This window comes from Phascolarctos cinereus, unplaced genomic scaffold (genome assembly GCF_003287225.1).
Source record: "Phascolarctos cinereus isolate Bilbo 61053 unplaced genomic scaffold, phaCin_HiC Scaffold_4;HRSCAF=312, whole genome shotgun sequence".
Lineage (NCBI taxonomy): Eukaryota > Metazoa > Chordata > Mammalia > Diprotodontia > Phascolarctidae > Phascolarctos > Phascolarctos cinereus.
The window spans coordinates 212,118,208-212,144,718 of record NW_027555847.1 but is presented as its reverse complement, the minus strand read 5'-3'; the positions used below and the strand labels follow the sequence as shown (position 1 = coordinate 212,144,718).

The 26,511-nt window shown below is 40.1% G+C and overlaps 1 long non-coding RNA gene across 1 annotated transcript in view; it reads right to left on the bottom strand.

Annotated features, from left to right (window-relative positions):
* Nucleotides 1-6,317: 6,317 nt before the first annotated feature.
* Nucleotides 6,318-26,511, bottom strand: part of LOC144456855 (uncharacterized) — a 29,735-nt gene continuing 9,541 nt past the window's right edge. The window contains exons 2-4 of the long non-coding RNA XR_013486030.1: nucleotides 14,399-14,609; nucleotides 13,405-13,444; nucleotides 6,318-10,587 (exon numbers count right to left, since the gene is read on the bottom strand). This is a non-coding gene — a long non-coding RNA (uncharacterized LOC144456855). The remainder of the gene's footprint in view (nucleotides 10,588-13,404; nucleotides 13,445-14,398; nucleotides 14,610-26,511) is intronic.

The window sequence follows — 26,511 nt, the reverse complement described above, 5'->3', positions numbered from 1 at the left end:
CGTGAGAGAGCAAAGCTAGGTGGGATGACACAAAATAAAAAGCTGCTGGGGAAGCCAGCCCAGGAGGAATGGGAGATGCTCCAGAATGAAATTTTGAAGATTCAAAGGGAAACAATTCCAATGAGGAAGGAAAATAGGATTTGTCTAATGAGACCTATGTGGACACACGGGGAACTCACCAACCAACGTAGAATTTTAAAAGAAATGTACAGCAGATAGGAGCAAGGCCAGGGCACAGAGAATAAATATGAGTGTGACGTGGTCTTATAAAATAGCATTAGGAATGTTAAAGCTCAGAATGAACAGAGCCTAGAGATTAGGGTAATCTAAGGATAAAGAAAGAGGCATTTTGGTGTGTTTTTAAAAGCCATATTGGGGAAAAAACAGAAGAATAAAAATGACTAATAGGGATTTGATACCCAAGATCAGCAAGGGTGTACTATGAGAAAAGGTAAATGCCCTTGTTGAATTCAAGAATTGGAAGATATGATTGCTGAGCTACTGTCATTAAAGTTTGAAAGATCATGGGAAATGGGGAAGGAGGACAAATGTCATCTCAATTTTTTTTAAAAAAAGGAAAATAATAGAGTCTGAAAATTCTAGGTTGGTGAACTTAGTTTTGATTCCTGGGAAAATTCTAGTTCGGATCATTAAAGAGATGGTTGGCCAACATCCAGCTAGGAAAGCAGTGATTATGAAGGGCTTCGTCAAGAACAGGTCATTATGAACCTCTTTTCTTTTTTGATGAGATTACTGAGCTGGTAGCTGAGGGGAACACTACAAAGACAGTTTACCTAGACGTTAGCAAAATTTTGGATAAAATATCTCACAAGATTCTTGTGGAGATGGAGAGATGTGAATAAGACAGCAATATAATCAAATGGATGATGAATTGGTTGGATGGTTGGATTCAAAGATCAGCTGTTAGTGGCTCAGCATCAACGTGGCAGGAGGTCTCTGGTAAAGTCTGTTTGACTCTTTAAGTTTAACATTTTTATCAATGACTTGGATAAAGGCATCGATGGTATGTTCATCAAATTTGCAGATGACAGCTAGCATCTTGCCACTTAATACACACATAGGAAAGAAGGTTTTTCAGTGCAGGAGTAGGTGAGTTGTGGGAGTCGAAACTGGAAAGGCAGGTTGGTGTCAGAATGCGGCCAGCCTTTAAATATGAATACAAAGCTTGGATTTTCTTTGTCAGAGGAGTGATTTCCTCCTTTCTCTGTGTGACCCTATTTATATAGTGCCAGGTACTGTGCTAAGCACTTTACGAATATCACCTCATTTGATCTTCACAACAATCCTGGGAGGTAGGTGCTACTATTATCCTCATTGTACAGTTGAGGAAACTGAGGTAAACAGAAGGTAAGTGATTTGTCCAAGGTCGCACAGCTAGAAGTGTTTGAAGCTGGATTTGAACTCAGGTCTTCCTGACTCCAGGCCCAGCATTCTATTTACTGTGTCACCTACTTGCCTCATCTTTAGACTTCATCTGGAATATTATGTTCAGTTCTGGGCAGCAGAGGAGGGCAACAAGGGTGATGAAGGGCATAGAGTAAATATCATATCAGGATTAGTTAAAGACTATGTAGGTGGTGCCATAGCGCATAGAGCACCGGACTCAGAGCCAGGAAGACCTGAGTTCAAATCCAGTCTCAGACACTTACTAACCATATGACCTTGGGCAAGTCATTTAACTTCTGTTTGCCTCAGTTTCCTCATCTGTAAAATAGGGATAATGACACCTACTTTCCAAGGTTGTTGTGAGGATCAAATGAGATAATAACACTTCTCTCAAGTACTATATAAATGGCCCAGGTGCTATATAAATGTTAGCTATTGTTATTATTATTAATTACTCAAAGAGGGGTGGACACATTAGAGGTTTTTAAGTGTATTGAAGGGCTATCATGTGACAGAGGGATTAGATTTATTCCATTTGGCCTCAGAGAACAAAACCAGAAGCATTGGGTAGAAGTTGGAAAGAGGCCAGTGCCAGGCACTGTGCTAAGAGCTGGAGATACAAAAAGAGGCAAAAGACAGTCCCTGCCTTTAACGACCTTACAGTCTAATGGAGGAGACAACAAGCAAATATGCACAAAGCAAACTATATACAGTATAAATAGGAAATGAAGAGGAAAAGACTGGAATTCAAAGGGGTTGGGAAAGGCTTCCTGTAGAAGGTGGGGTCTTAGTTGGGACTTAAAGGAAGCCAAGAAAGTCAGTAGTCAGAGAGGAGGAGGGAGAATAAGGTGATGTCAGGAAAAGCTATGTAACAAACAGCACTGTCCTAGAGGGGACTGGATGCCTCAGGAGGTGGTGGGATCCCCTAGTGGGGTCTTCAAGCAGAATTTAGACATCCACTGTGTCATAATGGGGATTCCTTTCACATATGGTTTCAACCAGACAACTATTGAAGTCCCTTCCAACTTCAAATTCTGTGATTCTATGATTATAATAGAATATGGCTGTTCAGTAAGAAATAGGGAATATAAAGAGTTCAGAGAGCACTTATGTAAATTACTGCAGACTGAAGTAAGGAGAACCAGAAAACAATATAGACAATGACTAAGCTAAGTCAACTGAAGGGATTTTACAGAAAGAAGGGAAACTGAACCCTGTGTAATTATAATGACCAAGCATGGACCTGGAGAAGAGGTATGAAAACCGTCTTTTGTCCATCCTTTTCAGAGGTGGGAGACTAGGGGGATGGAATGTTGTATACACCGTCATATTTGGTTGATACGGGGTTTTTTTTTGGCTGAATTGCTTTTCTCTTCTTTAAAAAATTATCTGTAACAAATACAGTTAATCACTGTATCACTTTAAGCTTTATAAAGTGCTTTCCATGTGTTATTTTATTTTATTTTACTCTTACAATAACTCTGTGAGGGAGGTGCTGTTATTATCCCAGATGAGGAAACCTAGAAAGGTTAAGTGATTTGCAGAGGGTCATACACCTATTAAGTGTCTGAGTCAGACTTTGAACTCAGATTTTCTCCGTCTTCAAGGACAGGGCTTTATTCATTATGATACCTAGCTGTTAGAAGAGATGGCATGACGGGTGAGGAGAGGGCAGGGATATATTTAGGAATGAATGTGATGTAAGATCAAAAGAGAGAGATAAATTAAGATTTTAAAACTTAAAGGGGTCTAGAAATATGAGTTATTATCATTGTCTGTTGCATCCAGTGTTTAATGAAATCAAGAGGAAAAGCAGCTGCCCACAGGGATTGCTTTTGTTAGTGAACAAACATTTATTAAATACTCACTCAGACTGGCAAATGCTTGGACTCTGCCCTCGAGGTTGCTTATTGTCTAATGGAGGAGACAATATACAAAATAAGCAAAACCCCAAAACATCCAAGATGCCCCAGACCCTGGTCCTCCTCCATTATCATCTCTCGATCTTGCCCACATCCAAAGGAACCACAAGGTGGTGCCCATGAGCCTCACTGGAAAGCTTCCCATAAGGCAGAGTTTGTCAACATAAACTGACAGTTGTCAAGGGATACAGATGGTCTGGTGGTTCAGAGCCAAATGGGGTTCGGAAGTGAGGGGGTGGACCCGAGAGGTTGAAGTTGGGGGTGGGGGCAGGACTCCTACAGTCTGCCTCCGGGCAGATGCTTTCCAAATCCAGCTTGTTTAAAGGGCTTAGGTGCCACATTAAGCATAGCTGAGACCCAATCAAGGGGCTATGGAGGTGAAGTGAGTAGGTGTAAAGTCCAGAAGATCTTTTGGCTCAGGAGTCCTTAGCAAATGAATCCCTGACTCTTGCCCTGGTCTATGAGTCGGCAAATTCTATTTTGTCTTCACCTTGGTTCCCCTCTGTGACCCTCGTCATGTCACCTCTCTAGACCTCAGTTTCTCTGTCCCTAAAATGGGAAGAGCAAAGTGTTTTTTAAAAACCTCATGGAAGACGGTCCATTCAGAGTTAACATGGTGGAGATTCAGTTTCCTTCTTTGACCATTCTTTTAATTTTTTCTCTTATCCTGCCCCCAATAGAGAATTTACTGATTACTTCTTGACATTGGTCAGGCCCGGGGCTTGATACTTTGACTGAGGTTACTCTTATTTGGATCATCCTTCTCTCCTTTCCCAAATGTCTATTACAGGATTTTTTTTTTCACTTCAACACCTTTTCTAAATGTACTGCCTGCTACGTGATCCTCAGTCAGGTCACTTTTCTAGGACTCTGTCTTCTCATCTGTTAAAAAAAAAATGATCTGACCATATGATTTCATTGGGACAGGGAACTGAAGGTGAGGAAAATCCCTTTATCAGGCCAGTGATTTTTAAGAGATGTAAGGATCTTTGTATAAACTCCCTTTGTCTCATGCAGATCAATAGCATGGGCACCCAGGAGATATGTGATTTACCAAAGGTAAGCATCCAGTCACAGTGTCAGAGATGGGACTTGAATTTCGGGTTTCTTGACCTTCTGCCACCCTCCAAATTGGACTTCCTAGAACCATGCCTAGGAGGACCTAAGCCACTCCACTAAGAACTCCCTATGATCATGCAGCCTCCTCTTGGCCCAATCATTTTTTTCTGTCCCACTTCCTCTTGGGGACTCTTACCCCACCTTCCCTTTGCAACCGTAATCAAAGTAGCACCACCATTGGCCAAGGAAAGGTTGTGTGAATTGATTGTACTATTGTTCCATTTACTACCATTCCAATTTCTGGACCATAATGCTCTTCTCTGGCCACCACTTCTCTGTATGTGTTGCCTCCATTATTAGACTGTGAGCCCCTGAGGGCAGGAACTGCCTCTATATTGTGTTTATTTCTCATTCTCTCTACCTTCTATGCTATGCTACATCTCCATTTACAAAAAGGGGGGCTGAATCAGATGATCTCTGTGGTCCTTTCCAATTTGTCTCAAGTTCAACGAATCCTGTTCTATAGCTTTTCTGTGCCCAGTAGATTAGCACTTTCTATGCCCTTTCTAAGTTCCCAGGATTCACAGAAGGTATGAACCTTGTTCACTGAAATGATCTGAAATGATTCCCACTTTAAGATTCCAAGATTTCAGGAAATCCATGAGTTTCTGGGAGCATAAAAGGAAGAAATTTCATTTCTTGATAATTTCCAAGTGAATGGAACAGTAAACATATTAAGGAAGGGAATAATTTTTGAAGGAAATTATGTTCAGCTATCTTGGTAAATCTGGTGTTTTCGCCACATAAGGCAGCTAATTTTATTCTAAAAATCTCTTAACAATATCTCTCTTTTAAGGTGACTAACAGTACTTGACTCATAAAGATCAAAGCCTGTTTTTGCATAGCCCGACTTGATAACTTCAGTAATTTATGGTAACTAGCACCACAGTGAATGTGTGAATTTTATGCTTACTTTGAAGCATGACTTGACAATGAATTCTGGAGTGTTTCATAAACCCTCCTGAGACTTCATTTTTAGCTTTCCAGCAGGTGTAGTAGAAAGAGCTCTCGTCTTGGAAATAGAAGATCTGGGTTCAAATCATGACCCTGCCAACACATAGCTGTGGGATATTGGGAAGACACTTCACTGATCTCTGGTTTGACCACCAGACTGGACCAGGGTCTCGCTACCTGCCTTCCTACTACTACTTATGTCCACCCACCTGTGCCTCTTTGCTTTCAACTTCTAGCTCAAGGACTAATAATCAAACTTACGCTATGATTGCTACTGTGACAATATGCTGTCCTATGGTTCCACTTAGAATCCCCGTGATACTGAGTCATGGGCTGTGTGGCCCACCACTCCTTGCTCCCTCCCATACCCATTCGTGTCAACCTCATCCAACCCATGTCCCTAATCCTCTCTACCCTATCCTTCTCTGGTGCCCTCTGAAACTCCCATTCTTTTATAAACACACTGTCCTTTATGTTAGATCTGAATTAGAAATTACTTTGTGCGTGTTTTGTATTTTATTTTCTATGTATATGTTGTATCTTCTCCCGGTAGAATATAAGCTTCACGAGGGCAGGGACCATATTTGTTGTTGTTATTGTTGATTTATCCTCAGGGCCTAGAACAGTGTCTGGCATAGAGGAGATGCATAATAAATGCTTATTAAATTGAATTGACCTCTCTGGGCCTCAGTTTCCTCCTCTGTAGAATGGTGGGGTGGGGGTGGACAAGATCATCTCTAAGATACCTTCCAGCTCTGATGGACTATATCTGTGAATTTCACTGTGAATGATATGAATTTGATTATTCCTCAATGCTGGACTCTCTTTTTTGCTCTCAGATTTTGCTCATCAATTTTACAAAAAAACTTGAATTCATTAAAAAATTTTTTAGTAAATTAATAAATGTGATACAAATTTTCTTTAAAATTTTTATTGGTAATTTATTTGTTCCTAAAGTCTATCTTTCTCCTAAAGCATAATCAAGAACTAGAAGGCAGGATGTTAGCCCTCTGACTACTTAGACTGCTCTAACTGCTTAGCTTTCTCCATCATGTTCTCTAGGACAGTTAGTTTACAAAAAATTTTATCACATATCAGTCAAAATTTTTGAGCACATATCCTACCATATACACATATTTATTTATTTACAAACCATGTATGTATTACTGTACTAATAATTGTGTATATTGTAAAATTTATTTAAAAATAGACATGAAAAGATCACAATTGTAATAAAAGCATTATATAGTGCTATGTGAAGAACTTTATATATGTTACTTCATTTGATCCTCACAACAACCTTGGGAAGTAGGTATTATTATAATCCCCATTTTACAGATGATGAAACTGAGTCACAAAGTGACTTGCCCAGGGTCATACAACTAGTAAGTGTCTGAGGCAGGATTTGAATGCGGGTCTTCCTGATTCTGGGACAGCTAGGTGGCACAGCAGATAGAGCTCTGGGCCTAGAGTAGGCAAGCTGTTGTCATCATTGTTGAGTTGTTTTTCAGTCATGTTCAATTCTTTATGATCCTGTTTGGGGTTTTCTTGGCAAAGATATTGTAGTGGTTCGCCATTTTCTTCTCCAGCTTGTTTTACAGATGAGGAAACTGAGGCAAACAGGGTTAAGTGACTTGCCCAGGGTCACACAGCTAGTGTGTCTGAGGCCAGATTTGAACTCAAGAAGATGAGTCTTCCTGACTCCAGGTTTGGCACTCTATCCACTGTGTCACCTAGCTGTCCCAGGGTCAGGAAGACTTGAAGTCAAATATGACCTCAGACATTTAGCAGCTGTGTGACCCTTAGCAAGTCACTTGACCCTATTTGCCTTAGTTTCCTCACCTGCAAAATGAGATGGAGAAGGAAATGGCAAATCACTGCAGTATCTTTGCCAAGAAAACCCTAAATGGGGTCACAAAGAGCCAGACATGACTGAAATGACTAAATAACAACAACTTTCTGACTCGAAGTCCAGCACTCTATATGCTGTACCACCTAGTTGCCTAGTGTGAAACAACATTTGATCTTAAAGTCAATAAGGAGTTTATTGAGAAGGGCATTGAAACGGTCAGACCTGTATTTAGGAAAATGGCTTAGTGTGGGGAGGCTTGAAGCTAGAAGACCAATTAGGTGTCTATTAGAATAGCCCAAGTGAAAGGAGAGGACAGCCAGAATTAGCATGGCGGGTGTGTGAGTAGATAAAAGAACAGATGTGAGTGATGTGTAGAAATAGAAACAACAAGATTTGGTAATTGATTGGGTACATGGGGTGAAGGTTAGCGAGGTGTTGAAGATGACCCCGAGGTTGTGAAATGGAGTGACTGGAAGAACAGTGATGCCCTTGGGGCAGCTATGTGGCATAGTAGATAGAGCACTGTTCCTGGAGTCAAGAGGACCTGAGTTTAAACCCGGACTCAGACACATAACACTCACTAGCTGTGTGACCCTGGGCAAGTCACTTAACCCCATTGCTCCATTTAAAAAAATATCAAAAAAAGCTATAAATAAATAGATTAGTGATGCCCTTGATAAAAGAAGTAAGAAGGATGGGTAGGTGGTGGCAAAGAAGATGTGGTGAGATCTACAATGCAGATCACAACCTACTCATGTTTGCTATACTGTGAGACTCACTTTGTCTCACCCCTATGGAGAAGTGTGGGCTTTTACTGCCTAGTGTCTGATCCCAAAGGATAGAGTCTGCCAGCTAGGTTGGCGGAAGCAAGGAAGTAATCTGACACGGGAGAAATGTTCCTAATGGTACCTGAACAACTCCTGCTTTGCACGTCTGAGTAGAGGCCAGGTTATAGCTACCCTGAGGAAATATCAGACTCAGAAGCATGTGTATAGGGGAGGAGAATTTGGGAGCTTGCACAGTAGATGGAGTGGGCTGAGTGCTAGTGGTTAAGTGTGGGTATGGTTGTGCTGGAGATAAAGCCTGAGGGTTGGCTATCTTGAGGAACCTAAGACATGACCTGTCTTCTCACTCTCCAATTGGTCGGTCAGGCCATGTCCCCCTTAGAGACCTTCAGTCCAGGGTTCCCAGCCTACAGGTGAAAAAACTCTGGATCCTCAAAAGAGGGCTCCAGACATCAAAAAGAATCTAGTACTCTTCAATGGAACAGTATAGTACGGCCATATCACAAAAGAGATTATTTTATGCAGCATTTCCCCAACACTAATGTCTTCTCCTTTCTTGTAATCAAATTTATGAAGAACATCTGGCCAGCTTCTGAAGCACAGTACCAAATTCATCTTAATGGCAGGCAAGGAATAGAGTGGGGGAAGGGATGGGGGTGAAGGAGCGGGGGAGAGAAATGCCAGAATTGCTTTGTGGGGAAAGGGATAGTAAGAGTCAGTAATGGGAGACAAAGCAAAATGTCCGGTTAGTTGTGAATATCATTTGACCCACTACTTTAAACAGTTGCCTTGGAATAGGAGAAGGGAAAAAGACATGGAGTTCTAGGGAATCGGAGGCATTCAAAGTAGACTTACAGTAGAGGTGCCTGTGATTAAACATGACTTCCTATGAAGTCAAGAAAATAATTTTATTGTTGAAAATAGTGACAAACTGGAGGGGGTCCAGGGAAGGGTGACTGGGATAATGGGAAGACTAGAGACCCTTCCATACTAGGAATACTTGAAGAAAATGGAGATGTTTAGCACTGAGAAGACTTGGAGGGGAGGGCATATCAGTAGTTTCCTTCAAGTATCTGACAGGCTATATTGTAGATGAGGTGCATATACTTGTTCTGCTTGGCCTCCAAAGGACCAAAGAGAGAATATCCACAATGAAATGGAATTTCTAGTGGCAGATTTAGGCTGAACACTTAGAAAAACTTCCCAGCCCTTAGAGTGGGTTGTAAGTGGAATGCAGTGTTTCAGGAGGTGGTGAGTTCCCTATTACTTAGTCAAGACATCACCCCTTCCTCTTTGAAAATGAAGAATGTGGGGCCGCTAGGTGGCACAGTGGATAGAGCACCAGCCCTGAAGTCAGGAAGACCTGAGTTCAAATGCGGCCTCAGACCGAACACTTGTCACTTACTAGCTGTGTGACCCTGGGCAAGTCACTTAACCCCAATTGCCTTAAAAAAAGAAAAAGAAGAATGAAAAACAACAATAAGCAGAGGCAAGTGACAACTTATTGGAGATGTCTGAAATTCCTGTTTAGGTGAACCAGGTGAAATCTGAGGTTCCTTATAACTCTGAGACTGTGATTCTCTGAAGGGAAGGGGAAGTGGACACCATTCTATAATCTCCACTTTCTCCCTGCCGCCTTGTGGTTTTGTTCAGGGACAGGAATAATTTCCTAACAAAATATTACTCCCAGTATCAGTTTAGAGAGCCAACAGAGCAATCAATCAACAAGCATTTGTTATGGTCCATGCAGGGGTGTGCTGGAAAATGTTTAACAACTGGCTCTCTTAAAAACAAAAGCCAATATTGCGTGTACAGGACACACTTTTCAATTTAAATCTGCGTTACCAATGTTACCCCTGTCCTAAAGCCCATTGGTATAGGATTATCTTCTTTTTTCTTTTTTTTTAATTTTTAGGCAATTGGGGCTAAGTGACTTGCCCAGAGTCACACAGCTAGAAAGTGTCAAGTGTTTGGTCTGAGGTCAGATTTGAACTCAGGTCCTCCTGACTTCAGGGCTGGTGGTCTATCCATTGCATCACCTAGCTGCCCCAATGGGATTATCTTCTTATTGGTGGAGATGGATGCCCTGCCCTAATAAAGGGCAGGATGAAGTTGGCTAGAGGACAGCATCAGCTTTCTTCAGTCTTCTTTGGGACTCTTCAAGGTCGGACTTCTGGCTTCTAGCTTCCAGAGTGAAGATGGAAGAGGCCAATCCCACTTCAGTTTGCTGAAGGAAAAGACTAAGAGGAGTCTTATAAGAGGAGCTTATAGTCTCCATCACGTCCCTAACGCTAGAGACTTCAGAGAATTTCATTTTGGATAACATCCAGGATCTCTCTCTTGGTTAAGCTGAGTTATCTCACTTCCAATGGGAGAGCTCCTTCCCTCTGGTATGTATTATTCTATGTATATCTTCTCTCATTTCATTTTGCTATGATTTAGATAAATGGGTTTTCTTTGCTATTAGCTATGTGTGTTCATCGCAGAACTGGTATTAGGTGAGACAGGGGTTAAGCCTTGGATATAGAGCTTCGGGTTATCCTTCTCCCTAATAATAATTACAAAGAAATCAGAAGTTAGATTGAACCTGATCATATCTCCCAACTAACAATATTTAAGGAAGCAGATAGACATAATTCTAGCCTGGTACAGACTCTCTGAGGAGAGAACAATGGTCTCTAGCCCCAACTTCTCACTTCTCCTGGTATGAATGAAAATATCCCTTGTAGAAGGGTGGGAGTAGAAGAGTTCAAAGATATCTATTTTGGCTTCCTATGAACCACACAATGACACCCCCATGCTACAGATTCAAGGGATAGCTGTTACCACAGGAGTACCTCCTTACACTGATATTGTCTTTATTACTTTCTTAAAATCAACAAAACAATAAATCAAACCCTGATTTTTAGTGTTTGCCTATCTCTGAGGTAATAATACAGAAAATTTAGCAATAGGTTAGAGATCCAAGTACAGTCCTGGGTGCTAGGGATACAATATCAAAAATAAAACCTTCCCTGCCCTCATAGAGCTTGCATTCTTTTGGGAAAGTCAATATGCATACAAACAGTTAAACAAAATAAATACAAAATAATAGGATCAGAGAGGCAACTGAGGGATCAGGGAAGGAGTTTGCTAAGCCAAAACTTTTAAGAGAAAGAGAGAGAGGGGGAGAGAGAGAGAGAGGGAGAGAGAGAATCAGATATGAGAGACAAACCAGTGCAAAAACATAGACAGACCCATAACCCACGAACTGTCAAAACTGGCCCATGATATAACTGACATTATTCAGTGGAGAAACAATTTATATTCCAGAGTGAGCCACAAAAGACATAATGATCTCCTCTTTCAGGCAAGTGAGATCCTTGTTATCTGTGCATTGAAAGGGAGTCTGGATCAAATGCTCCACATGGCTTCTGAGAATGAGCCTGCAGGGTCCCCTCCCATTTGTCCCGTTCCTCCTCTCCCCTCCTCTCCACTCCCTGTACTGTTTCCCAGACTACAGGTCTCTGTTTTTCATATTCCACCTCCATGGTGCTGCAGACCAGAGAGAAAGCTACCTGCTCTTTTGGTCAGTGGGAGTATTCTGGAGAGCCTCCTGACAACTGGCACTTCAGAAAAGGTCATCAAATATCCATCTGGAAATACCTGAATTGCTCGAAAAATGTGATAGACCTCACTCAAAACTAAATAGGGGGAAGAGAGCAAGTGGGATTCCTTTTGGGAAATTGTCATTTAGTTAACACTTGCTACACTTATTAAGCATTACTGTATTTCAGGCACTGTATAAGCACGGGAGATACAAAGAAAGGCAAAAACACCATATCTCTTCTCAAGGAGTCCACTTTCTGATGGGGGAGACAACGTGAAAATAACTCCATATATGCATCCTCCATGTATGTTTGTTGTTGGGTCTTTTCAGTCAAAGGCAATCTAAGAAAGAAGGCACTAGCAGAGGGAGGACTGGGAAAGGACTCTGGTGGAAAGGGGGGCTTCGAGTTGTCTTGAAGGAAGCCGGGGAAGCCAGGAGGTGGAAGTAAGGAGGGAGTAAATAGAGGACAGCCAGTGAAAACACATGGAGATGGGAGATGGAGAATCATGGTCAAGGAACAGCAAACAAGTCAGTGTTGCCAGATCATTGAGTATGTGGAGGGGTTAATAGAAGAGGACTGGAGAGCTACTTAGTCAACAAATATTTTTTAAGCACCTACTATGTGCCAGGCATTATGATAAGCACTAGAGATACAAAGAAAGGCAAAAAGCATTTTCTGCTCTCAAGGAACTCACAATTTAATGGGGAAGACAAACATGCAAACAACTACAGTTATCCCTTCCACATCTCGACTTCCTCTGTTTCCATATATCTTGGGTCAGCATAAGAAATTAAGTGGGAATTTGGGGGGAGTTTTGAGGAAGCCAAAGGCAACACAGAAAAAGTTTAGAAACTCAGAAATACATAAAATATATGTATAGGATTGTATAATGTCAACTTATTTTATCTTTTAATAACAAAATAATTCAGATTTCTTCTCTGGTACAGAGGGAGGGCCAAAAAATTTTACACATATTTTCCAGATTGCAGAGATGCCATGCCCTTAACTCTCTTAATGTAGAAGAGTTAACTGTATATACAAACAAAGATATATAGAATAAATTGGAAATAATCAACAGAGAAAAGGGATTAGAGTTAAAAAGGATTGGGAAAGGCTTCCTATAGAAAGTAGAATTTTAGTTGAGACTTGAAGGAAGCCAGGAGGCAGACTGTGGAAACTTAAGAAGAGAGAGGAAAGGAAGTGAAGTTAACTATTGTGCGATAGTCTTCTCAAGGATAGAAGAGGCAGAGTTGCGCAGGGCTTTAAAAGCCAAACGGAGGACTTTATATTTGATCCTGGCAGTAACAGGGAGCCCCTGGTGTTTATTGACTAGAGGAGTAACATAATCAGACCTGTGCTTTTAGGATGATTGTTTTGGCAGCCAAATGCAGGATGGATTGGAATGAGGAGAGACTTGGGATAGGGAGATGAGTGAAGAGGCAGTATTATAAGTCCCAGTGTGACTTGATGAGGATCTGCACCAGGATGAGGGATGGTGAGTGGAGAGAAGGGGCATATACTAGCCATGTTGTAAAGGTAGAAATAAAAACAATGTAAGAGAGGAATGGAGGATGACACTAACGTTGTGAGCATGGGTAACTGAGAGGATGGTGATGTTCTTGAGTGTAATAGGAAAGTTTGGAACAGGGAAGCATTTTGGGGCAAAAGACAATGAGTGAGGGGGCAGCTAGGTGGTGCAGTGGATAGAGCACCAGCCCTGAAGTCAGAAGGACCCGAGTTCAAATCTGGCATCAGACCAAACACTTGACACTTACTAGCTGTGTGATCCTGGGCAAGTCACTTGACCCCAAATACCTAAAAAAACAAACAAACAAACAAACAAAAACACGGAGTGTAGAAATTGTTACCTCACACTTCTCCCCCAAAACAAAGGCCTGTATATTAGTATCTGTACTGGTCTGTACTATAATCTCCTAAGAATTAAGACACATTTTGGGGCATGGCCAGTATGGGGATTTATTTAGCTTGATTATGCTTATTTGTTACAAGATTTGTTATTATTGTTGTTCTGGTTTTTTCCAAATGGAAGGGAGAATTTAAGGGAAGGGGCAGGAATAGCAACAATAGGAATATCAAAAAGGAGAAAAGAAATAAAAAAGGGTTATTGTGGCATCTTTTTTAAAAATGACCAAAACAGATCATAAGGTAAAAGAGACAGGACAGCCATAAAACCAATGTGTGGCATTTATTACATAATTTTAAAAAGAAATGCAAACTTTATGTAATGAAAATATGAGGTTTCTTATGCAAGCCTCTTTTTCTGTTCTCTGTACATGGAAATACCCATGTTGTCAATTTTTGTCAAGTTAAAAATAACAAAAAATATTTAGCACATATAGGTCCTGGGCCCACTTTGCCAATCCCTGCCTTGCAATGGTAGGTCAGGTCCCCAGAGCTTGGCTGCATCTCCCCTTAGGTTCTACATGTAGCCCTAAGGGATACAGAGTGTGTTTCTAATACTACAGGCTTAAGCTCCTATGTGGTGTGTTCTTCCCAACAATAATCACTAATATCATTGACCAGTGCCAGTTAAAATTTCTGCAGTATCATTTAACTAGCTGATATCTTCAATGATATTATCAAAGAGTGTTTAACATTGATTAATTTTTACAAAGACATATTGACTGAGAAGCTATAGTAAGAAGTACAAAGACCTCTGAAATTGAGAGCCTATTCAAATTTAAAGTGGTTGCTACAAACATTCATCCCATCAAGTCCATTTCTGAGTGAAGCATAGACGAGTCTTACTTGTAGGACACAGTGTTTTAGTTTCCTAATGGATTCTTTGCACTCTGGTTCATGCAGGTTGCTGTTCGAGGTTATGGTGATTCCTTGTCCAGCTCAGCTGTGGTGGCTATAGCAATCTCTGCCATTGGCTCCCAAAACTGGATCTCTGGCAGAGCTGCTGACCCTTTGAAGCTCATAAGGTCCTTCTGTCTCCAATATTCTTTTACTCAAGCTTATGAAGGAATAAACACAGCAGAGACAGAAGAAATATCAGGACCATGCATTCACATGGCAACTCAGGTAGGGAAATGAGATAGCCATAGCTATAGTTGCTACTGAATACCACTGCTAACTACCTCTCTCCCCCACCCAGACATTCAGACTATTTCTTCTTCACTTGAAAGCTGCCAGGAGAAAGAGCTCAAGTTCTTCCATTGGAGCTTTTGTTCCACTGGGGCACACAGTCCTGGCTCAATACTCAATCTTCACCATTAGTTAAGCAGACAGGAAGCAGTCAAGTGCCTGTACGTGACTTGGGTTGGGAACAGGATCCTTCTATTATGAGTTATCAAGAATTTATGGAAGCATTTTCACTAAGTATCTAGTTGCGTAGACACCCAGTAGAGAAAACTGTGCAGATTCGAAGGAAAATTGGCCAGTCCCCTACGACAAATAAAAATTATTATTATTTTTAAATTTTTAAATTTTAATTAAATTTAAAAATTTTTAAAAAGACTTCAGACTATGAACTTGGTTCCTTGGTTAAGTGCCAAGGTTTTTCATTTAGGTAAAACCAAGGACATTGACACAATATTATGTCTTAATATTTTCTAAAAGAAAAGGAGGCTTTAATGGGTATTATTTCCATGATGTCTATTGGCACTTCTGTGTGGAAATAAAGAGAAGAAATCAATTCCATCACGGTTTACCCATTTCACTGATAAACTTTTTGATTTTAAATGTTGCCACAACCTCTTTTCTCTCACTATTCTAAATGGCATAGAATCTTGTATGGAACCATAGATTTAGGGATGAAAGGGACCTTTGAGGTCATCTAGTCAAAACCTCTCATTTTATAGATGAGGAAATCATGACCCAGAAAGTGCAGTGATTTCCCCCCAGGTCATACAAGTAGTAAGTGGGTAAGTTGGGATTCTCAGCCTTTGGTAAAGGTACAATCCAGAACTTTCTCCTAGGAGGGATCTTATCTATCCAGTCTCCATCCAGTCCCTGTGGTAGCAGGAATTTTTCTTGAATTTCTCAGGATCATAGCTCTCAAGTTGGAAGGGAATTAAGAGGCTATCTAGTCCGTACCCACCCTCTTCATTTTAGAGATAAAGAAACAGGCTAATATTTTTTTCACTTTAAGAATTCCCAATTTTATTTAAAGATTTTCTAAATTGATTTAGGCAACTTTGAATAATGGGATTTACATAACAAAATCCTGAGACAATAATAAACAAAAAAAAGTTTTTAACACACCAAATTAAAATTTCAAGTTCACGGGTTTGTGTTATACCAAAAAGTATATACTGAAACAAAATTGAATTTATACAAATTTCATAATGAAATAATAAAAAGGCAACACACGGTGATGGAACCATAAGAATGAAAATATAGAAATAGCATATAATTATTAAATGGAGAACTGGTATGGATGAAACAGGCTAATTTTTAAAGAACCGCACTACCTGGCCCCAACCTATCGTTAAGCCCCATTGGACATTACTCCGCCACCCACACTCTACCATCCGTAAACTGGTTTGTTCTTTGTTCCTCACGTTCAACACTCCATCCTCTGTCTTCATACTCTTGCACTGGCTGTTCTCCATGTCTGAAGTATTGTTGTTATTGTTATTCAGTTGTGTCTGACTCTTTATGATCACCACCTCACACCAGTACTGCCCCTGGGGTTGTCTTGGCAAAGATACTGGAGTGGTTTGCCATTTCTTTCTCCAGTAGATTAAGGCAAATAGAGGTTGAATGACTTGCTCAGGGTCACATAGCCAGTAAGTGTCTGAGGTTGGATTGGAACTCAGGCTGTCCTGACTCCAGACCCAGTGCTCTATCTACTGAGCCATCTAACTGCCTGGAATATATTCTCCCCTTACTGCCGCATCATGGAGTCTTGCTCTTCTTTTAAGAAGCAACTCAAGGGGGCAGCTAGGTAGCACAGTGGATAGAGCACCGGCCCTGGATTCAGGAGAACCTGAGTTCAAATCTGGCCTCAGACACATAACACTTACTAGCTGTGTGACCCTGGGCAAGTCACTTAACCCCATTGCCTAGCAAAAAAAAAAAAAGAAGTAACTCAAACACTGACTTCTGCATGAAGACTTTCCTGATCTCCCTAACCACCAATGCTCTTTCAAATTCCCTTCACTCCTCTTTACCTATTTATATTCATTCGCTTTACATTTATACTGTATATATTTGTGTATGTACTTGCTGTTTCCCTGATCAGAATGGAAGCTGTTTGTGAGTAGGGATTGTTCTATTCTTTGTGCTTGCTTCCCAACCACCTAGCATAGTGTCTAGCTAATAATAAATACTTGATTATGTGAATTACCTAAAGCCACATTGGTAGTAAGCATCAAAGCTGGGGCTTGAACCTAGATTTTCCAGCTCCAGAGTTAGCATGCTTTCCATTTTACCATGTTTACCCTAAGCAAGTCACTTAACTTATGCCAGTCTCAGTTTCCTCATCTGTAAAATGGGAGTAATAGTTACTGAGCTAACCACTCCACTGCATTGCCACTGTGAGGCAAGCATCTTGGTAACCTTAAAACACTTTATAAACGTGAACCATTTTTATTATTTCTCCACTAATATTTTGCTCCTGTGCATCATTATCACACATATGTAACTGTCAATGCATTTCTTATTCTCTTCTGACCAGAGACGAAGAAGACTAAGACAGTCCCAATAGCACGCTAACCTTTGCCTTCCTTTGACCAAATAGAGTCCAAGTGGCTTTGTCAGCTCCTGCCTATGCTCAGAATGAGTCACTGGCAAAGAATGTGGGTATCCAAACATGCACAGCTTCTGAGAGGTGTTAGAATATCTCTTTCTTGCTGATGCAAATCTCCACCCACTGAGAAAAGGGCCCTGCTTCACACATCACTGTACACTGGATTGCCTCCAGTTGCTTTACTTACCGTTATACAACTTATCCCCACACCACCTGATAGCTTCAGACAAAATTAGCATTGCATAAATACGTTTGTATCATTTCTTTGCTGACCAGAATAAGAGCCCTTTTACTGTGGAGGTCTGAGATAAACCATAGGCAGCGGCTGCTGGTGGGGACCCGCGGTAGCCTATCACTAGGGCATGGTTCATCATTCAGTGTCCCTTAGAATCCTGGTTGTTTGGCTGCAGGTGCTCCAGGATGAAGAATACTAAAGACAGACATGCTGGGAAAACCATATGGTTGTAAACGAGGGAAAAATCTGGATTTTGAGCCCATGATAGTTCAAGAAAGAGAATAACAACCAGTGAGAGAATAGAGACTCCAGTAACTATTTTAAAATACATTTGCAATTCTAGGCTGGCTGAGATACAGGGAGAAAGAAATGTGACATTAACAATAATATGGAGAGTCACCTAGAACTTCAAAGAGACATTGAAGGATCAGAAGATCACAGATGTCGATTTGGAAAGGACTCCAGATGATATTGGTAATTTGTCCCAAAACCTGACTCTGTATAGGTCTTGCCTTCACTTTTTGGCCTACTTTTAAAGTATTTTATAGATTTGGAAACTGAGGCCCAGAGACTTGTTGCTCAAGGTAACCCAGATAGTGACAAAGGCAGGATTTGAGCCCAGATCCTTTGGTTTCAAATCCAGTAATTTTTAAACTGTAATACGAAGATGACACTAGAGTTATTTCCCCAATAGTAGGGATAACTTGTTGGCCTTGTCTTTCTTGTGATGGACCGGGTATGTTGGCAGCATTTGACTGGCTGGGTTAAGGGCTCATGGGCCAAAGCAAAGTTAATTGGCTCACAAAGGGCATCAAAACCCATCATCTAATTGGGTAAATCTACATCATTGCTCTAACCCAGAGAAAGCAAAACCAAGGACTGCAGACCACATCATCAGGCAATATTCCCCAGCAAGGCCTAAACCAGATTAAGATGAAATTGGGAAATATTTAACAAAATAAATAAAAATATGATAAAACATAGATAACATTACATTTTAAAATTAAGTCAACATTTATGTTTGACACCCCTAGAACTAATCTAGATAATTAGGGAATAACCAATGGTAATTATAAACAAAACTTTTGGTTCAATGCAACAGTAACCTTTGACTTTCCAAGAAGATGACTGAGCATTTGTGAACAGCCTTGCAGGATAACCAGAACCTTCTGCATGCTCTAGATGAGGGGGAACCAACATGTAGCACCATCCCTGGAGAGACTGCCTAGTCATCTAGTGTCTGTGGAATTTTCCTGCCCTGCTCTATGGAGGTCATCTACACTTTTTATTGTTGTTAGTTGTTTTTCAGTCATGTCTCACTCTCTGTGACTTTCTTGGCAGAGATACTAGAGTAGTTTGGCATTTCCTTCTCCAACTCTTTTTGCAGACAAGAAAACTGAGATAAAGAGGGTTAAGTGACTTGCCCAGGGTCACACATCTAGTAAATGTCTGAGGTTGGATTTGAACCCAGGAAGATGAATCTTTCTGCCTCCAGGTCTGGTACTCTATCCACTGCACCACCCAGCTGCCCTAATCTGAATTTAAAGGGGCAGCTAGGTGACACAGTGCATAGAGCACCAGCCCTGAAGTCAGGAGGATCTGAGTTCAAATGTGGCCTCAGACCAAACACTTGACACTTACTAACTGTGTGACCCTGGGCAAGTCACTTAACCCCAATTGCCTAAAAAAAATTAAAAAAAAAATAATAGCACCTAATCTGAATTTATCTATGCCAATAAGACAATCAGAGGGGCTGGCAAGATAATTAAAGGGTTTTGACTCCTCCTTCTTATAGTAATTTTACAAAGTTCCAGGGGGACCCCCCCCCAAAAAAAGAGGAATTGGTATAGGTTCCTAGCAGCTAGAAAATACTGCCAGAAGCTTGGGTGAAACTTAGCCTAAAGATCAACCTGCATTTTCATCAATCCTGAGATAAACTGCAGAGATGGAACAAACAACCCACCAGCTGTGTGACTTTGGGCAAGTTAAGTGGACAAGTCACTTAACTCCTCTGCATGTCAGTTCCCTTATGTGTTGAGAGGATGCATGCTGGGATTGGAGTCAGAGGACCTAGATTCAAATGCAGTTATTGCCACCTACTACTTGGGGTGACCTTGGGCAAGTCACTATATGTCCTCGGGCCACAGTTTCTAAATAAGGGGACAGACTAAGTGGCCTCTAAGGTTCTTGCCAGCTCTAAATCTGTAATGTTGTGAGAGGCTCGATAACCCCAAAGGGTTTTCCACCTTCCCCAGATTTCTAAAATAATAATTTTATGTTTCCTCAAAAATCATACCATGTTAATTTAAAATAGAAAGAGGGAGAAGAAGAAAGCTCTCCTTGTCATTGACAAATCCATAACCAATTTGTTCTACCATTTTACTTCCTGTCCCTCCTATCCCTATGATGCTGAGAGGCAAAAGAGATCTCTTGGCCAATAATGTGACCAAGCACATGTACAGTGGGGGAGGGGCAGGCATATTAAGAGCAAGACGTATGGAGATTCCTGATTTAGCCTTGCCACCTTTCTGCAGCCATGCCTCTTGATTCTCTGTGATTCCTTGCTTTTTTTTCCTATGCACTGCTTCCCTGCTGGATTCCCCCCACCCCTCACCCTACCTGCTGGCCTGATAGATGCCCTGTTGGCCTCTAGATCTGTGCTCTGCACTTAGCTGGTATGCCTCAGTGTTGATGGACTTGATCTTTTTTTTTTCTGTTGGTCTCAGTGGAAAAGCAGTTTGGAACTGTGCTCCCAAAGATACTAAACTCAAGAAAACTGTTTGACCCAGTGATACCATTTTTAGGCTTATATTCCAAAGAGATGGGGGGAAAAGTATGTACAAAAAATATCAATTGTGGAATGGCTGGACAAATCATGGTTCATGAATGTGATGGGATGTTATTGTGCTGGAAGAAATCCTGAGAGGGATGGTTTCAGAGAAAACTGGGAAGGTTTATATGAATTGGTGCATAATGAAGGAGGCAGAACCAGGAGGGATGGGGAAAGGGAAAGGTCATATTATCATATTAAAGAAACAGAGAGAGAGAGCTCTTTAAATTTGAACAGAGCACAGAAATTATTCAGAACATCTCTGCACTTGGAGTAAAGGCTTTGCTAAGTTTTTTACTGTTATAAAACATATTGCCCCCCTTTAGGGAATAGCGCCCTTTCTGGAAATAGTCTGTGTTCTTTTGTGCAACTGTGTAGTACGGTGGTACAGTGGAAAGAGAACTATACCTAGAGACGTAAGACATTACACTGAGAACTGCAAGGGACCTCAGAGGGAGCCCTTGGGCCTATATCTACATATATATCATATGTAAGATATAATACATAATTCTATATACATCATATATAATGTATGCATTATGTGCATGTACGATATGTATGCAATATATGTATTATATATTATTATGTATACAGTATTAATTACATATATACATAATATAAAGACTATGTAATATGTGATTATACACATAACATAATTATATGTTACATGTCATATCTTATATATCGTAATACATTATAACATATCAACAGAATTGATTCTGTTAATAATATACTATTATTAATATTAACTAATAATAACATTATTATGACTTACTAATATTATTATCAATAGGCCTGTACATTGCTATTTGCAAGGAGCCATTTGGCCTCTGGGTATATTGGCCCTTATATAATATGACTTGCACAGAAGGGGACTAATAGTAGTATAATGGAAAGAGCACTGACTCCACAGTCAGAAGAAGTAGGTTCACATCTCCCCTCTAACATGATCTTGGGCAAGTCATTTAATTCTCTGTATGCCTTGGTTTCCTCATTTGTAAAATGAAGGGTTTGGATTAGATAGCATTAGAAATCCCCCTCTCGTCTCTGGACCCACTGACTATCACTTTAAAAAAAAGTCGCTGTCTGTAGGGAAGTTACCAGGGATCAAAGCGGAGAGGAGAGGACACTTTAGAGTCAGGAAGACCTGGGTTTAAGTCCTAACTCTGAACATATACTGGCCAGGTGACCCTGACTTAACCTTTCAGTGCCTTTTTCTCATTCAGTCATTTTTCAGTTGTGTCCAAGTCTTGGTGACCCCATCTGGGGTTTTCTTGGCAGAAGTCCTGGAGTGGTTTGCCATTTCCTTCTCTAGCTCATTTTATAGATAGGGAAACTGAGGCAAACACAGTTAAGTGACTTGCCCAGGACCATACACCTTACTAGTGAGTGTTTGAGGCCAGATTTGAACTCATGAAGGTGAGTCTTCCTGACTGCAGGCCCGACATTCTATCCATTGCACAATCTAACTACCCCTACAGTGTCCTAGGCAACTCTAAAATTTTAAGTTCACAGGAGGCCATCAAATCCAACATCTTCGTTTTACAGGTGGGAAAAATTAGGCTCAAGCAAGTTAAATGACTTGTGCAGGGTTACAACTACTAAGTATCTTGGGTGGATTTGAACCCAGGTCTTCCTGACACTAGGTCAAGGACCCCATCCATTATACTTAGCTGTAGGTGCCAATTTGTACTATCAGAAGTAGTTCCTTTCTATGAAGTCCCCATACCAATGAAATCATAGACCTGGTCCTAAAAAGGTTATGGTTATATTTGAGGGAATGACAAAGCCTGTATGAGCCTCTGAATCAAGGATGGAAAATAATTTGAAGTGTTTTCAGAGAGAAGGTATATTGCTGTAGAAGGTGAAGCAAGTCTTAAGATAGGCTCAGCACTGAAACTAGGATGGGCAGCTGTCCTGACATTCCTAAGGAATTCCATTTTCTGAGCACCCAGACTGGGCTCCCAGAGAGATGGGCTCTTGGCTGCCCGCTTCCTTGGTCATCTGTCAGTAAAAGTCCTCATGCCCTGACAATAAGTGACCCGAGGATTAAACCACCAGCACATTTTGGCCTGTAACTCCCTCATCCTTCATCTCCAGGTGGCATGTTTCTGATCATATTTCAGTGTCTGGATTGCCTAAAGGTAACATGGAAGGAAAGAAGGAGGGAGGGAAAGAAGGAAGGAAAAGAAGAAAGAAAGGAGAAAGGGAGATAGGGATAAAGAGAAGGAGGAAGGAAAGGAGGGAGAGAGTGAAGGAGGAAAAGAGGAAAGAGGGGAGGGAAGGAGGAAGGAAGAAGGGGAAGAAGTGAGGGAAAAAGGAAGGAGAGATAAAGGTAAGGAGGATGGAAAGGGGTGAGTGAGGGAGAGAGTGAGGGAGAAAAGAAAGAGAGGGAGGAGAGGAGGAGGGAAAAGGGAAAGAAGGGAGGGAGTGTGGGAGAAAGAAAGAAAGAAGGAAAATTTCTAAAGACCTTGAGATGCTTACATTGGAGAATAGTAACTATCATGCTCTTCCCCCTATCTTCCTTCCCATTTCTCTTTGGAGGTTGGAAAATAATACTATCTAAATTTAAATCAAATCTTCCTCTTTGATCTGAGCATTCTGATTCTGTGCTCCCAGCTTTCATAAATTCCCTTCAAAAGGGAGCTACAAATAAAGCCAGAGTCCTTAGTGGACCTCTGACTTTAGGATAAACAAGTCATAAAATGCATCATCTTAGCTATTTGGAGATGCTCTGAAATAGGCCCTCTGAACTTACAACTCATTAAGGCCCTTTTTCCCATCTTAATAGAAAAAATTACCGTAATTTCTCAAGGGAACCATATCTTTTGTGGGACCTCAGAGAGCGGGGATCGGGTAATTTAATTTTTATGACATCAGTGTGGTCCATCTCTTTTTCAATCTTTCCTTGTTTTCAATTTTTCTGGGAAATTGTCTTGTATGTTTTCCTGAAATATAATGGCTAGATGCTTTTCTTCATAGTGTTCAAGAAGCTGGGTAATTCTAACCTTAAAATGCCCCCGACTCTTCTCATTGATCTGTCCTCCCAACCCATCTCTTTTGCTTCAGTTTTTCTAAATCCTTTTTCAGTTGGGCTATTTTATGTGTTTGTTTGGCTGTTTCCACTGTTATTCCTACTTTTCTGTCCCCCAGTAAAATGATTCTAATTTTCATTGATTCTATTAATACATTTATATTCTCCACACATATTTCTTAACTGCTAAGTTATGTCATCTTGTCCTTAAATTTCACACACTCACCCAGTTCCTACTTTATTTCTTTTTGTGCTTTTTTTTTTGGCTAATTCTATTTCTCCCTTTAATTTTTCAGGGCACTGATGACCTATTTTATAATTGATAGATAAAACATATATTAAGGACTTAATAGTGCCAGGAATTGTGCTAAGTTCTTTAGGGATACAAATAGAAGAAAACAACACAATTCTTACCTTCAAGGATCTTAATATTCATTCTAAAAGGGAAGATAGTATATAAAGGGCTAGGTGGTGGGGTGGAAGAGGGAAAGAACCTATAGATATAAAAAATTTATAGTAGCACTTTTTTGTTGTTTCAATTAATTGGGGAAAAAGTGAGTGCCCAAGAAATGGAGAACAGCTAAATTAATTATGGTATAGGAATATAATGGAATATAATTGTGTTGTGAAAAATGGCAAAAGGGACAGATTCAGAGAAACCTGGGAAGACTTATGTGAACTGATAGAGGGTGAAGTAACAGGAACCAAGGGACTGATTTGTACAATTATTACAATAGAAAACAATTTTGAAAGACTGATCAATGCAAGTGGCTAGTCATGATGGTGAAGAATGCTTCGCTCCTCTTGGTAGAGAGGTAGTGGACTGTGCAAAATGAGACCTACATTTTAAGATATGACCAATGTGTGAATCTGTTTGCTGGAATATACTTATTTGTTACAAAGGAGGGCTTGTTTTTTTTTTTAGGAGAAAGGAGAGTTGTGAGAAGAATAAGAGGTAGTGATACTGATGCAAAATTTAAAAAAAATAATAAAAAAAATCAATAAAGCATTTTTTAAAATATGGAGTGCAGAAAAGTTCAAAAAGGGACACATACAAGCATGGCAGTATTGATGCTAACATGTTAAAACATACTTTAAGAAACTCACACTATACACAGAGATTTATGTTTTTAAATGCCTGCCTCTTTTTTTTGCTCAACTTTGTATATGGACGTGTTTATGTTTGACAAGTTCATAATAAAAAAATTAAAGAATGTTGCCTAAAATACAAATGTTACCTTGAGAGGTGCCATAGGGAGCCTTGTAAGTAACTTGTCTTCAATGAGTCTCTGAGGTTGTGTTTAGGCAGAGTAGCAAAAATCAATCCAGTCATGAACTGATGCAAAGTGAAGTGAGCAGAACCAGAAGAACATTGTATACAGTAACAGCAACATTGTGTGATGATCAACTATGAATGACTTAGCTCTTCTCAGTAATACAATTACTCTCAGTAAGACAATTCCAAAAGATTCATGAAGGAAAATGCTATCCACATCCAGAGAAAGAACTGATGGAGTCTGAATGCAGATTGAAACATACTATTTTCACTTTCTTTATTTTTTTGTGTTTTTTTTTTCTTTTGGTCTGTTTCTTCTTTCACAACATGACTAATATGGAAATATGTTTTACAAGATTGCACATATATAACCTATACCAAATTGCTTACTGTCATAAGGAGGAGGCAGTTAGAGGGAGGGAGAAAATTTGGAACTCAAATTTTTTTTAAACAAATGTTTAAAATTGTCTTTATATGTAAATGGAAAAAATAAAATATTTAAAAAGAAAAAAATCAATTCAGTCAGAAGTTTACTACAATTCCTAGGAACCATTCTAACTCCAGATTTTGGTTCCAATCTACCTTTCTACCCTTTCAGTCAAATCAATCCATATTCGCCACCAATTTATACAAAACAGCAGAAACCCTACAAAATTTTCCTTTTTTTCTCCTTTTACATCTCTAGTCACAGGCTCAGTAAACAAGCAATAATAATCTAGCATAGGATGATTATATTTTTGTGCCCAAGGACTTTTTTCTGAAGGTTCCCAAGGACTCTGATGCAATGAAAAGTACATTGGATTTGGAATTAGAACATCTGGGTTCAAATATTGCCTCTGCTACTTACCAGCAATGTGACCTAAGGCCTATCTCTGAACCTTTCTGGGCATCTGTTTTCTAGCTGTAAAATGAGACAATTGGACTAGATGATGTCTAAGGATCCTTTCATTTCTAAATCTGTAACCCTGTGATACTCGTCTTTCTCTGCCTGGCCTCATGTGCTGAACAATGGTGTTTCAAAACCCCAGGGAACTCACCCTGGGGCCCTCAAATATAATTTATTTTGTCCAACATTTCCCAACCTAGAAGCAAATCATTTCCTGCAGTAGACAAAGTTATTTTAGGCTGCACTTTTTTTTGCCCACTTACTTCATATTTATGAGCCTCCTGTGGACTTCACATCATAGCCCCTTAGTTACCTCACACTTTCAGAAATATAACAAAATGAATGGTGTGAACTCTTTTCCTGCACAGATGGGAAAGGCAGGTGTAATTGACCGAATATACCAGCAAAGTCTTTTCTTTTCCTTTAGCATCCTCAGAAAGATGACAATTTACCCATCATCTTTTAAAAACAGCAACAGGGGGCTAACAAACTGGAAAAGATGTTCTGTTTGCCTAAAATTCTAGACCTACATATGATTATTCAAATAAGTCCTACAGTGTTTGTGTGTGTCCTGGCATTTACGGTTATTGTCTGTTTTAGTTTAAACTTTCATAAGGTTCACAGTATGTGCATTAATAAAAACTATGTCATTGTGTCACAAAATTATAAACCACAGAATTATGTTGATAAATTGACTACTGATTTTTGCCAGCCATTCTGCCCCTAAACAAAATTTATTTCAATTTTTTAGGAGAAAAGATTACTTACTAAACTTCAGATCTAACATCTTATCATATGCACTATCGTGTTATCTTATTTTTTGTTTGGTGGGATGCAAAATACCCAAAGGACTAAGAACTGGTTTCAAGTACAGATTGCACCACTGACTGGCTGTGTGGTCT